Genomic DNA, 14,053 nt, shown 5'->3' with positions numbered 1-14,053 from the left:
TTTGAGTTTTAAAGTTTGATTTCATAACTAGAAAAAGTGTTGGTTGTAAATTGTAATAGCCCGGCTCCAAAGTTGACGGTTGTCCCCACAGACCAACACGAGTCTTTTGTAGCGTGTTTTGTCCTCACTCGCACGCTCCCCGAGAAACTTCCCAAGGGGTCACCCATCCCGAAATTGCTCCAAGCCAAGCACGCTTAACCTTAGAGTTTCTTCCACGTGGGCACCAGAAAAGAAGATGCATCTTGTTGATATGAGTAGCACCTATCAAATCATTTAAGCTCTCCTCGAACATGCAGTCTCATACCTGCATATTCTCGGAATCCCTCTCGTTCGGGTGTGTTTCGGTTAATCCCTGTGCCCCTCCGCTTGGAAGTCTTAATCGGAGCCGCTCCTTATCTGTGCCTCTTTTGCACCGGCGATCACTCCGCACTTCGTCCCCGGGCGTCACATAAATTCAGCTTTAAAACTTGAACTCACAACCAACACTAGCTATTCGGTTGTGAATTCGACTTTTAAATCTTGATTTCACGACTAGAAATAATGTTGGTTGTGAATACAAGCTTTAGAATTTAAATTCACAACTAGCACTAGCGATTCAGTTGTGAATTCATTAAATTCGTTGTGAATTGAAGAACATTAACAACACAAACTCACCTCCGCAACAATTGACACAACCTCACATATTTGATTAAATCCACATCAATTTCTCTATCACTTAATTTTTTTTTCAATTAAAATCAAACCGAGTTTAAGTTTTTCTCAGATTTCTATTAAAAACAAAATCTTTCGAAGATCTACATCTCCTTCTCTGGAATTAAGGTTTGCGACATCGAGTTGTGTTGTCAAGGCAATAGAAAATGAAAATAGAAACCTAAGAGTTCAACTCTATTTAACATTAAGTAAAGTTTTCCATCATCGATCACATCGAAATGTACAAAAAAATGAAAAATAAATATGGCGCACTCAATTAGGAGATTAACATCAAAACTGAAATTGTACAGCAAATCTGGCGCACTTTTCAAAAAAGAAAGAGAAGACAAAGAAGAAGAAGCGATTTTTCTTTGGTTAATCTGCGTGCATACCTTTAAAATTCGTAAAGTGAGGAGAGATAAGATAATCACAAATATAAAGTGAGGAGTGAAAGATTCTTGAAAGATTTAGCCCAGATTTGATTGGTTGTTTCTAGAGGTTGGAAAGGAAATCGAGTAATTGAATCCATTACTTGTTGTTTGGTTTGGTAATGAGATAATCATTACTCTTACTTGAGGATAATCCAATCACTCAATTTGTTACCCCTTAAAATAGAGGGGAAACAAAAGAAAGGGAATCCCTTACTAATGATTCTTTTTCATTGTTAAACCAAACACTCAATAAAAATAATGGTTATTGTTACCATTCCACTCCTTTACTTGATTTCATTCCCTTTCCATTCCTCTACTTGAACCAAACGGGCACTTAATTGAAATTAACGGGCGAAAATGAAATAAAGCAACTCAGCTCTATTATGTCGGTGTATATATGGAGAGAGAGACTTATGTGTGATTATTCTTTTTGAAAATATGTAGTGAGTTTGTGAGGAGTAGTGCAAATGAATTTATTACTAATTTTTTATTTTTATGTTAAGAGTAAATTTATATTTACATAGAAAATGACTAATTTTTAAATTTTTTATATTGAATTGATAATTTTTATTTTTACTATAACAAAGTGGTCATTTTCATATATTGATTTATACGAAATTATGATTTAACCTTAAATTATTGTATAAGTACTCATTGTACCCTTTTGATGCCTTTTAGTATACTCCCTCTGTCCCACTGTATCTGAGACTCTTTCTATTTTGAGCATCCCACTGTAAGTGAGACATTTCCTTTTTGGGTAAAAGCTTTTCCTTTTAATCACCTTTTCACTTTTTCACATACACACAAAATACACATTTCTTAATTCCCGTGCCCAAAAAAAAGATCTCACTTATAGTGAGACGGATGGAGTATAAAAATGGGGATTCACAAAAAAAGAAAAAAAGAAAAAAGAAAAAAAAGAAGGAATATTTAGTGGGGAATGAATTCTGTATTATTGAAATTAAACACGTATACGAAATCGCGATCTCCTACCAAACTAGATAACGAAATCCTAACAAACGAATTTGCAAATCAATTTGGGATTTAGTTGTCTCGTGGAACGAAGTGAACAATCAAGTAACTATTTTATATTTAATTGAAAAAAAAGTGACTATTTTAGATTTATCAAAAAAAAGGAAAATTAACTACTCTTTCAAAACAACGTCCCGCCGAAGCGACGTTTCTTTTTGGCACATCATTCAAGAAATTATTGTTTAGTTGGTTAAGTTTGTTTGTAAATTTATAATTAATAAGTTATTTATATAATTAGTAATTTTGAATTATTTTTAAATCTAAATTCTAAATTGATTAATTTCAAATTTAATTTTTAATAATTAAAAAAAAAACCCAATCCATCTTCCTCCCCCCAACCCCCTCTAGGGATGGCAACGGGCCGGATCTGGACCGGATCTCATCAATACCAGATCCAGATCCGTTTTTATCTATGAGATCCAGATCCGGATCCAAATTCGTGGATCTGAATATTTTGGATCCAGATCCGCCAGATCCGCGGATCCACGGGTCCAGATCCATGGATCTGCTATTTTTAAATTCCCATAATCCAATATGCCAAAATGGATGCCAAATCAAAAATCAATTTGTCAACATGATAAATACTGCTGAAATGGAAGTTTAATATAAAAAGAAGAAATAAAAACCCTTGAATGCACAAGACGCAAGCAAGGAACAGAGACTCTAAAAGAGTCCGATAAAAAAAAAACAAAACGCTCAGAAAAGTCTAAACGTTATCGCAAAAACCAACAATCAAATATTAAAATCCATATTGGAATGATAGTCATCCTTTTTTCGATCATTTTCCATGGCCATTACATCCGACCAACGGAGGTTCGCAATATTGTTCATAGTACGCATCGTGTTGCTGCTACTATGGTCAACAACGAAGTTGCTCGGCTGAAATCCAAGACCCTCCGCATTTCTGAGGCGGTTTTTAATGCTATCAGTCGGAACTGCATGACCAAGCTCACTTCCTTTTCCCGATCCTTTTGGACGGCCACGTCCGCGCTTCGGCTCCGAGAGCAATAACATCCCTTGATTAACCTGCTCCTCTAACCGACTTATACGACCAGCAATATCCTCCGGAGTAGGATTGGACTGCTTATCTCCAACAACCTCCTTTTGAATCGGAGAATGAACCTGCTCACTCACAAAACCATCTGTCCCAACCTCCGACTGCTTCTCCGCCACTGCATCCTTAAGCGCCAAAGTTTCATTCCGCAAGCTATTGCCCTCCTCTGCAGCAGCTGCCACATTCTTCGCAAGATTCACGACTCCATTCGGTGTCTCCATCTCTATATCCTCATCCACATCCTCATCGTTGCCATCCAGTTGATGCTCCGAAGTTACCGGGACTAGCACAACTTCCAACGAATCAGGCCCTGACAAAATACGGTCATCCCTCTCGTTCACATCCTCATGGGACGTCACAACCTGCTCACTCGACTCTAAAGCAGCAAAACTATTCTCAATAAGGGTTGCAGCGCATGATGAGACCTTCTGCTGCACCGCATGCTGTTCCTCGACAACCTCTTGTCGTATCCTGTTATTTCCATGTGCTGGTGAAGCCCGCACCTGTTCAGATTGTAGCCCCACCGGAATCGATTCACCCCCAGAAATCCCTGGCTCAGAAACCTCCTGCCATTGTTTCGCTATTGCTTGTTGTTTTCCAGACGGCTTCATAGTAGCCTCCACTGGCAGATTAGCTTTACGACACTTATCGGGAGAATGCCCCGTGATCTTACACTTGGAACAATAATACGGTAAGTACTCGTAAGTAAACTCAACATGAAAAGAATAGTCACCCCCATCAAATAGAAGTGTAGTAGGGAGAGATTTGGACATATCTAACTCCACAAGAACACGAGCGAACTGTCCGAAATCTCGAGTAATCGAAGCACCATCAATCTTCAGCGGATGGCCCACGAAACGTGCAATTCCAGCCAGCACCTCCGCATGCCAATATTCGATAGGCAAATAATGTATACGAATCCAAACGTTTGCCAACGACGAGAGTTCTTTAAACGGATCAAAGTTCTTCGCCCACTCGCGAAGGCGGAGATGTCCATTAAAAACTTCCCAAATCAACTTGGCTTTAGCTCGTTGTTTATCCTCTGCGTTCTGGAAGACTATGGTATAGTATCCTTTACCCAAAGGAATGAGTTGCCAAGGCGAACTGATATTCCACATGTTCTGAAGCTCCTTTTTAATCATCAACGCAGGCTTGGGCGTCTCCCCTTTGTTTAACAACAACCTTCCCGTCAAAGCATGATTAAGGTCAGAAATCTGCTTCAAATGAAGCTCTGTAGGCATCTTGAAACAATAGTGATCACCTTCTTTTGTAGGGCGTAGAGCATGATAATGATGTGCAGCAACATCCGGACGACGCGGCGTCCGATTCGCAGTAATATCGACATATGATTTAAGAAGAGGTGTGTTAGTCGTCTTCTGTTGGGAGCGGTTATTTGCTGGAACAATATTAGAAATCTTCCCTGGAAGGTTGGCATTAGGAGCCATGTTTCGACTGCGCTGATCGGCAGACGAGCCATCCACACGATGAACAGATGCCGCCAACCCCACAGGCGGGCTTGGGTCCCGGTGCAGCTGAGATGCCTCTGGCAGAACAGAGCTTGACACATTAGCAATTCCCCCCGATGGGTTATGATTTTTATTGTGTGGCAGGGAAGAATTATGAATAAAATTGTTGGAGACAACCGGTAGGTTAAGCCCACCCGTCGACATGATTGCCGAAGTGGCGACGGCGGCAAGAGGCGAGCAGCGTCTGAGGATCTGGAGTCTCCCCAGAGAGGGGATCTAGATCGGGTTGTTGAACTGTGAACGGCGACAAGTAGCTAGGAGCTCCTGCCGGAGTGGTCGACGCTCCGCTCCGACGCAGCTTTGAGCCGCGACCGGCGAGGATCTTTCCAGAGATCTCGCGCGGTGGTGGAGAAGGCACCAGATCTGCCGGATCTCGGAGGAGGCGCAACGGGATTCTGGAGAAGAGACCGGAGGTGGCCACTGCTGCGGGGCACGAGGCTGCGGCTGGCCGGTGGCTTCTGGACTGGCTGCTATCTGGAATGGACAGGGGCAGGGAGCAGGCTCGCGGCTCCGGCCCTCCAAACATGAACGACGCCGGCGGCCTTGCTGGAGCAGCTCGCGGTGGAGCTCGCGAGGAAGAAGATCGGGCGAGAGAGAGAGATCGCGGTCAAGTTGTTTCAATCCGACCGCACCTCAACTCCGCTCCCCAATCGCTGCTGCTGCCCAATCGCCGCCTCGACTCCGCTCCCCAATCGCCGCCGTTGACGTGCAGATCGCCTCTCTGCTGCTGCTGCTGCTCGGAGGAGGTCCTGTGTCGGGGTCGGCGGTAACCGGGTGTCACGCAAAAAGCAGCACGCGGAGGAGAGCACGCGGAGGAAAAAGACTAAAGTTTACTGTTACTCCACATGAGAGTTACTGTTCTTGAGAGAAAAGTCTCTTCCATGATACCTCATTCATAGTGTGGACTACTAAAATATTCTCGTCAACATGATAAATACATGGCTGCCAAAACCAATCTGTCAACATGATAAATCAAAATGGCTGCCAAATCCAATTCAAAAACCATAAAATTTCGATAAATCCAATCTGAAATGGCTGAATCTAACAAACTCAATCAAAAACCATAATCTAATCTAACAAAATGGCTGCCAAATCAATGGCCGAAATCAACAAATTTAATGGCTGAAATGACCGAATCTAACAAACTTAATCTCTCAAAAATGGCTGAAGTCAACAATTTATCTAACAAAATCAAAATGGTGCGGCGCAGCGGCGCAGCGGCGACCGGTGCGTGCGTGCGTCGAGAGAGCTGTAAAAGAGAGAGTGTGAAAGAGAGTTGGGCAGAGAGTAAAAGAGAGAGTGTGAAAGAGGGAGTTGCCGACCTGTAACTCCTCCTTCGCCGGCGAACTGAGAGGGAGGCTGGCAGGGTGAGGCCGACCGCCGACGAATTGGAGTGCTCCGAGAAGGTGGCCGGCGAGCTGGAGCTGGAGTGGCAGAGCAACAGGTAGCACGCATAAGGAAATTAGGCCAGAGAATCCAGATCTTGAATTGTAGGGTTAGAAAACCTAATTTCTTGGATGGGGCCCCCCATCCCGGTGGCCTTGGCGGTGGTGGCCCTGTTTGCAGGGTACTGCACAGAGGCGTACATCGGGATCAACTTGTAGTAGCCCGCTCTTTTAATTATGATTGAAACTAGTAAATGCAATTTTTATAAATGAATCCAGTTTATGGTCCTGATTTTTTTTTATCAGAAACGAAGTTATTATTTTAGCTTTATACTTTTATAAGTATGAGAAAAACGCGACGAGGATTATTGAGCCATTCAATAATTATTATTTTCAGTTATTCTCAGAAAGGATACATGTCTTCATACATGTATCTCAGTTATGCATTCCGCTGTAAACACTGATTATTTCAGTTACGCCTTCCGTTGCAAACTCTGATAATGTTTTAGCCAAGCCCTAACGATGCCTTTTTCCTTTTAAGGAATATAATGCGTATACAAGTTCTTTGAGTACCCTTTTTATGCGAACTATGCCTTTTTCCTTTTTAAGGAATATTTCACACGTATTCAAGCTCTTTGAGTATTCTTTTATGCACCCCTTTCTAAACCCGCTTCGTAATTTCCCTTCCCCAGTCATGGTTTCCCGACTTAATTATCCCTAATTAAGGCCGGTCGTGACAGAGTGGTATCAGAGCAGTTCGTTTGCTCTGAGCCTAAGAGTTTATTTAAGCCAAACTTAGAATGGATCACTAAAGTGTCTAGATTTCAATCGACAAAGCTCAGCACTTCATCGCATCACACTCAACGAAGCATAATGGTAAGCTATTCCAAGTTTTGAGTTAATGTTTACAAAAAGTGAGAACTATCGTAATAACAAAGTGAGTAACTGTCAATAGCTTTGTTATGTTGTTATTGAATGAAATGATTTACGCAAGTGCGATTAAGTATGCCTATGGAATAAATCCCTATGAACATAGAGCTATTAAGTTATGAGATCACCACTACGACAGAACATAGAAGCAAACGTAGAAGAACTTCGACTGTATCTTTTGGTGGCTATAGTGAAAGAAGCAAGATAAGTGATGCGTATAGAATAATTTTTAAGCTCGTGATTTTATAGCCGCTATAAATCTCCATGACTTATGCCTAAGTATCCAGTTTAGATGATGAGATATTATATGCTTAAGAATTGATATGACTCATGGAAATGAGATGCTAAGGACCCTTAAAGCTTACTACATCAATGTTGTCATTGGAGTCTTGACTTGTTTACAAGTTAGAATAAGTTGACCTTTACAAGAATTCTTTAGAGGTTTGTATTCGATTATGCTAGAGTGTACTAATTGACACATCCCTGCTATCAGAATGCCGCCTAAGAGAGGACGCCCTACGAGAAACAATAACAATCGCAGAAACCATAACGCTGTACCAGAAGAACCACAAGATGCTAGAGGACATAACCTACCCCCCTCCGCCCCCAACTAGGAGAGTCGAAGAACTCTTTTTAAGGCAAAATCCACCTACGTTTGACGGAATGAGTGAACCGGCTGAAGCTGAGATTTGGGTGCGTGCAATGGAACGTATTTTCAACTTTCTACGTTGTACTGATGAGGAGCGCCTATCTTGCGTCTCATTCCAGCTAACAGGATCAGCTGACTTCTGGTGGGAAGCACGTCGAAAAATTTTGACACCTGAACAATGGGCAAAGTTATACTTGGGAAGATTTTAAGACAGGATTATATGATAAATATATTCCGAAAAGCTATAGGAAGAAGAAAGAAGCTGAGTTCTACGAATTAAAGCAAGGAAAGAAATCTGTGGTTGAATACGACAAGGAATTCTGCAACCTGTCGAGGTTTGCTCCACAACAAGTAGACACAGATGAGAAGATGGCAGAGAAATTTTGTGTCGGTCTGCGACACGAAATTAAGATGGCTTTAGCAAGCCACGGAGGACTCTCATACACGGAGTCTCTGAACAGGGCACTTGACATTGAAGCTGCAATGCCGTCGGACAAGTCAGCCCCACCATTAATATCAACGCCAAACGATCCACCAGTAGCCTCACATACTCTCAAAGGGAAGCGCAAGTGGGACAACAATGAAGACAATATCAATCAGACTAATAAGACAATATCGCAAGAAAATGAACGGGCTGAACAGTATGTTCAACAAAGGTACGAGGCACAGACTAACCTCGAGCCAACTAGAGGTAACCAAGGTCAGAAAGGAATTTCACCTTGCCCAAATTGTGGTAAGATGCATAGGGGTGTCTGTCGTGCCGGAACTAACGGTTGTTACAATTGTGGCCAAAAGGGTCACTACTCCACGCAATGCCCCAACAGACAACGAGGTTCAGCAATTGAGAACAACCACACCTCTTTGCCAGCAATACACGGACACTTGCGAAATCAGCCTCAATCACATCAAGTGAAAATCTTATGGAGACACCGCAGACAAGAGAAGCTACGTGGGAACTTGAAGACAAGATGAAGGAAAAATACCCCGAACTGTTTTAGCAGAGATATGCAAATTTCGGGACGAAATTTTTGTTAAGAGGGGTAGTATGTAGTAGCCCGCTCTTTTAATTATGATTGAAACTAGTAAATGCAATTTTTATAAATGAATCCAGTTTATGGTCCTGATTTTTTTTTATCAGAAACGAAGTTATTATTTTAGCTTTATACTTTTATAAGTATGAGAAAAACGCGACGAGGATTATTGAGCCATTCAATAATTATTATTTTCAAGTTATAACTGACTTAGCAAAGTCATGTTATTTATTAATCGAAAAACAGAAGCATTTATATTTTATTAGTGCTACTAGAAGTCGAGGAATTATTCCGACTGCAACGCAGATTAAATCTACGGATTTAATTTAAGTTATATTACAGTTTATTAAGTTAGCAGGCAAGGAAAAAGATATCAAACAGATACAGAAATGCGATGATTTAAAATCGAAGCCAGTATTTATTTACAGTTCACAGATTACAGTCTAGTTCCCAGCTTGGGGAAAATCGTCTAGTATACCACAAAGGTTGTGGACTCTACGTGGCCACTTAATACCACTCACTAAAGTATTGACACAAAATCAAAAGAAAATCTGCATAGTACAAAAGCAAGTAGGTGGTCATTCCACCATACCCTATGCTGCCTGCACCATCTTTCAAATCATGAAAGTAACTCCACCAACTCCACTACCCTTTGCTCCCCGCCAACTCCACAACCACCAACTCCCCCACCATACTCAAGTTGCAGCAGAAACTTCTTCTCCTCTACTAGTTGTTAACTTCAGCCAACAAACAACTCTCACTCTCACTTCATTTCACCAAGAATTATTGAAGATCAGTGCCTATCTTGTTCCTGCCAAGTTCTCACGGTAAGCTTGCCTTAATGTTCCCACCTTTCTTCCATTTGCAACCTGCATTTATTGAAAGAAACAAGTATGATTTATTTCAGAATTATTCCAGTTCATTTAACACCACAGCAGCCAACCAACATCAATTACAAGGTATATACTAAGCTCAACTTATTCGATCAATTTCGCATCATCAAGCATATGTTTAAAAGGAAATACATAGTATACAGGTGTGTATATATATGCATAGATGGATTAAGCAATCACGAAATCAAATTTTTACCTATGTTTCCTTCACAAGGCACTAAGAAACTCTTGATACAGAAACAGACCCCTATAGCTAGTAGAACCCTTGCATAATCGACATAGAATAAAAGCTTCAGGAAATGGGTGTATATTACACTATGATAGCTATAGTTCATCAAGAGATTCACGAACGAGGATTTATAATTGCATAGAAGTTAAACTTAGCTTTGGAGAATAAGGGCCGACTGCCCAAGCAACTGCCGAACCCCGACGCCGGACGGAACTGGCGGAAGCTGAACGACGCCGGACCTAAGCTCGGCGGCAGCCGACGCCGGTTGGAGCATAGAAGGCGACTGAATCTCGACTGATGTTGAGAGAGGCCGACTGATTCTCCGGATTCCGAACGAAGGAGCAGCAGCGACCGACGACGGCGCTCTCCCAGACGACGATCGCTGACCACCGGACGAGCAGCAGCAGTCGGCGGCGACTCCAGGCGAAGCAGCAGCCGCTCCAGACGGCGGCGATGGCTCCAGACAAGGGCGTGACAGCAGCGGCGACCTACCAGATTAGTCTAGGGCTCGATTTGGGCTTTGCGATGAAGGAAAGAGGACGGCGCCGGGGCTTTGACGCGTCGGCAGACGATGCCGGTCGGAGCAGGCGGTGGCCGAACGGAATCTCGGTGAGAGGAGAAGAGGCCGATCGGCCGGTCTTGAGGAAGAGAGGGAGAGTGTCGGCTGATTTGAGAGTTAAGAGAGAGAGAACCGAGAGTTTGATTAGAGAGAGAGAGGACCGAGAGTTGGGAGAGGAAGTGTTGGGCTAAATTTGTTTGGGCTTTCCATTTTATTTGGTTTGGGCCATTGCATTTAATTATTTTGGGCTTGAGTTATTGATTGGGCCGAATTTGAGCTTCTTTATTTTAAGGAAATTGGGCTTTCCCTTTTAATTTATTATGGGCCGAATTATTTTAAACTGGGCTTGATTTTATTTTAATTTCTTGGGCTTTCACAGTTAAATTCGAATTGGGCCAGTCTTCTATTTAATTGGCCCTTCTCATTAATTCTATTGGGCTCGATTTAATTAAGGAGTTGGGCTGATGCATATTTTATGATGGGCTATTATTCTAGTCTCATTTATATTTCGTTGGGCCAGTTTAATTCATCATTTTGGCCGATTAAATTGCCTTTTTGGGCTAAGATTAATTCTTTTCAGTCCACATTAATTATTATTTGGACCCCTATTTTAATTGTTTTGGGTCGAAGACTTTTTAAGTTGGGCTTTAATTCTTTTAAAGCTTGAGCTGAAGTTACTCCTTTGAGCTAAGCCTAGCAGTATCAATTTTTGATGGAGCCCAATTATTTATCAGTAATGAGCCGCCCAGTTTATTAATTAATGTTTTTGGACTTCCGACTTTAAAGCAAGCCATTATTGTTTATTTCATTTAAGCCACTGGTTTATTTAATTAATTGGCTACTCTCTTTTGAGCCTATTAATTATTTGAGGTTACGCTAGTAATGATGCTTCTATTGAAAAGCCCGATAATTTCTACAAGGTCACACCTCGTTTAAAGCCGAGTTAGTCCTTTTTCAATCAAGTACAAATGCGAGGTTTATTTCACGACTGGAATATTCCGATGAGGAAGGAAGAATCACAGTTTTATTCGACCGCGCTAGACGAGAATTAGCTAAATCTATTAACGAGGATTAATAGTAGAATTCCCGATTTTCGCTCAGAGTATTAGTTCATGCATACCAGATTCATGCATAGTTAAATTACGCTTTCTCATTAATTAAGAATTTTCCTCGAGGCAATGTCTTATTTTATATTCTCGTGATTAAGGTCAAGCGCGAGAGTAAGAACTACACAAGGAGTTAGAGTACCTTAGCAAAACTTTGCTATCAGGTGGGCAATTTCGTACGCGTAAATAAAATGCTATGCAAGTGTTATGCTTTAAAATGCAAATTGGATCTTCAAGTATGGTATGCTTTATTACGCTTAAATGAGTTAAGCTTTATTATGATGCACGTTAAATGATTACGCTTATTTACGCTTGAATGTTTTACGCTGATAAGTTTATGCTTATATTTGATGCTTGCGTCTGTTGGGGGAGGCCTCCCTCAACAGTACGATGCCGTGTCCGCTGAGGAGGGCCTTCCTCACGGCGCGATGCCCGTGTCCGCTGAGGGAGGCCTCCCTAGCGGCGCGATGCCAGTATTCCAGTGTTACAGCGTCTATTGGGGGAGGCCTCCCTCAATAGTACGATGCCGTGACCGCTGAGGGAGGCCCCCTTCACGGCGCGATGCCCGTGTTCGTTGGGGAAGGCCTTCTCCACGACACGATGCGTGTTTATGATTGTTAATGATGAAGAATGCCCTTATGCTATTTATGAATTTGGAAATGTTTAATGAGCAAAGGATATGAAAGAAACTCATGCCTCTTATGCGATATTGTGAAATTGTTAATGATGTTATGTTATATGCTTGGCAACTGCCCACTAAGTACTCTTGTACTTAGCCCTTCGATGTTTATGTTTGTGCAGGTTGAGCTGTGATGGGCGATGAAGTGTTGCTGAGTGGAGTTTTTGTCGAACTTAAAGTAGGCTCAGAAAGGATACATGTCTTCATACATGTATCTCAGTTATGCATTCCGCTGTAAACACTGATTATTTCAGTTACGCCTTCCGTTGCAAACTCTGATAATGTTTTAGCCAAGCCCTAACGATGCCTTTTTCCTTTTAAGGAATATAATGCGTATACAAGTTCTTTGAGTACCCTTTTTATGCGAACTATGCCTTTTTCCTTTTTAAGGAATATTTCACACGTATTCAAGCTCTTTGAGTATTCTTTTATGCACCCCTTTCTAAACCCGCTTCGTAATTTCCCTTCCCCAGTCATGGTTTCCCGACTTAATTATCCCTAATTAAGGCCGGTCGTGACAGAGTGGTATCAGAGCAGTTCGTTTGCTCTGAGCCTAAGAGTTTATTTAAGCCAAACTTAGAATGGATCACTAAAGTGTCTAGATTTCAATCGACAAAGCTCAGCACTTCATCGCATCACACTCAACGAAGCAGAATGGTAAGCTATTCCAAGTTTTGAGTTAATGTTTACAAAAAGTGAGAACTATCGTAATAACAAAGTGAGTAACTGTCAATAGCTTTGTTATGTTGTTATTGAATGAAATGATTTACGCAAGTGCGATTAAGTATGCCTATGGAATAAATCCCTATGAACATAGAGCTATTAAGTTATGAGATCACCACTACGACAGAACATAGAAGCAAACGTAGAAGAACTTCGACTGTATCTTTTGGTGGCTATAGTGAAAGAAGCAAGATAAGTGATGCGTATAGAATAATTTTTAAGCTCGTGATTTTATAGCCGCTATAAATCTCCATGACTTATGCCTAAGTATCCAGTTTAGATGATGAGATATTATATGCTTAAGAATTGATATGACTCATGGAAATGAGATGCTAAGGACCCTTAAAGCTTACTACATCAATGTTGTCATTGGAGTCTTGACTTGTTTACAAGTTAGAATAAGTTGACCTTTACAAGAATTCTTTAGAGGTTTGTATTCGATTATGCTAGAGTGTACTAATTGACACATCCCTGCTATCAGAATGCCGCCTAAGAGAGGACGCCCTACGAGAAACAATAACAATCGCAGAAACCATAACGCTGTACCAGAAGAACCACAAGATGCTAGAGGACATAACCTACCCCCCTCCGCCCCCAACTAGGAGAGTCGAAGAACTCTTTTTAAGGCAAAATCCACCTACGTTTGACGGAATGAGTGAACCGGCTGAAGCTGAGATTTGGGTGCGTGCAATGGAACGTATTTTCAACTTTCTACGTTGTACTGATGAGGAGCGCCTATCTTGCGTCTCATTCCAGCTAACAGGATCAGCTGACTTCTGGTGGGAAGCACGTCGAAAAATTTTGACACCTGAACAATGGGCAAAGTTATACTTGGGAAGATTTTAAGACAGGATTATATGATAAATATATTCCGAAAAGCTATAGGAAGAAGAAAGAAGCTGAGTTCTACGAATTAAAGCAAGGAAAGAAATCTGTGGTTGAATACGACAAGGAATTCTGCAACCTGTCGAGGTTTGCTCCACAACAAGTAGACACAGATGAGAAGATGGCAGAGAAATTTTGTGTCGGTCTGCGACACGAAATTAAGATGGCTTTAGCAAGCCACGGAGGACTCTCATACACGGAGTCTCTGAACAGGGCACTTGACATTGAAGCTGCAATGCCGTCGGACAAGT

At 41.7% G+C, this 14,053-nt stretch overlaps 1 long non-coding RNA gene across 1 annotated transcript; it reads left to right on the top strand.

Annotated features, from left to right (window-relative positions):
- The first annotated feature begins 9,646 nt into the window (after window positions 1-9,646).
- LOC131004183 (uncharacterized) lies at window positions 9,647-12,593 on the top strand. Its single transcript, XR_009094922.1, has 3 exons — window positions 9,647-9,687; window positions 11,617-11,679; window positions 12,317-12,593. It is a non-coding gene; the product is annotated as an uncharacterized LOC131004183 (long non-coding RNA).
- The last annotated feature ends 1,460 nt before the right edge of the window (window positions 12,594-14,053 follow it).

This window comes from Salvia miltiorrhiza, unplaced genomic scaffold (assembly GCF_028751815.1).
Source record: "Salvia miltiorrhiza cultivar Shanhuang (shh) unplaced genomic scaffold, IMPLAD_Smil_shh original_scaffold_350_2, whole genome shotgun sequence".
NCBI classification, from domain to species: Eukaryota; Viridiplantae; Streptophyta; class Magnoliopsida; order Lamiales; family Lamiaceae; genus Salvia; species Salvia miltiorrhiza.
The sequence above is the reverse complement of the archived record's forward strand: the minus strand, read 5'-3'. Positions and strand labels throughout refer to the sequence as shown.